The sequence below is a fragment of the Volvox carteri genome (assembly GCF_000143455.1).
Source record: "Volvox carteri f. nagariensis unplaced genomic scaffold VOLCAscaffold_10, whole genome shotgun sequence".
NCBI classification, from domain to species: Eukaryota; Viridiplantae; Chlorophyta; class Chlorophyceae; order Chlamydomonadales; family Volvocaceae; genus Volvox; species Volvox carteri.
In genome coordinates this window covers 205,663-206,622 of record NW_003307553.1, presented here as the reverse complement: position 1 = coordinate 206,622, position 960 = coordinate 205,663, and positions in this window count along the sequence as shown.

The window sequence follows — 960 nt, the reverse complement described above, 5'->3', positions numbered from 1 at the left end:
GGTTCTGCGGAAAATGCCGAAACTAGTTTCGGCCCCTTTCGGCTAGCGCCGTACGGCGGAACCTACTTTGAATAGTTTCAAAGTGTAGGCGCGTTGTGCAAGGCTGCGAAACTCTGCGAATGTTGAGTTTATCTTATCAATGTCTCAGACAACTTCCGTTGTCAGTGCAGACACAGATTCGGTCAAAAACAAGGGCGGAAGGACCGCTGATCAGACCGTTTGGGCTCACTTTGAGAAGAAAAAATATAATGCAAAGTGTAAGAACTGGACTATCATCTGCAAGTACTGCCGGACCGAGTCCAAGCAAGGGCGCCTTCAGGAATCAGCAGCTTCATGTAAAAGTTTCCCTTTGCGCATCCCAACATCAGACGCCAGTTACATAAGAAAAATGTCAGTGAATTCAAGCTTTAATCGCAGATTAGTAACATTATGGTGCCCCGGAGTGCCTTCGGACACACATGAGCAGGTCCCATGAGGCGCAAAGGCACATAGGGCCCACGAACAACGTTTGCATACCATGGACGTCATAAAATACAGCATTTTCAGGGTTTCGGCAGGTTCCGGCAGTTTCGCGAGGTTTCGCAGAAGGGTCCAAAAATCGGAAACTATTTCGGCATTGGCAGTGAGGTTTCGGCCCGTACACTGGGCTACATACATTCGGAAATTTTTCGCACATGCTGGTTTTGCGGCAACATGTTACTATGCTTTGTTTGGTAGGCCACGGTTTAAAACTTGCCAGGCCGAAAGGGTTGCCCCATAACTACTAGCGAAAAGGGTTTCATTGCACAGGGTTAGGTTGTCCTGTCCTTTTTACCGGCAGTTGCTTTTTAGGAAGCAGATTATCCGTGCTTGCACACTAAACGGGATCGATGAAGGAGTTCCACCTCCGAGCTGAGCTTCGGGGCCATGACGAAGATGTAAGGTCACGCTCCATATATATTACACAGTAAAACCAATGTC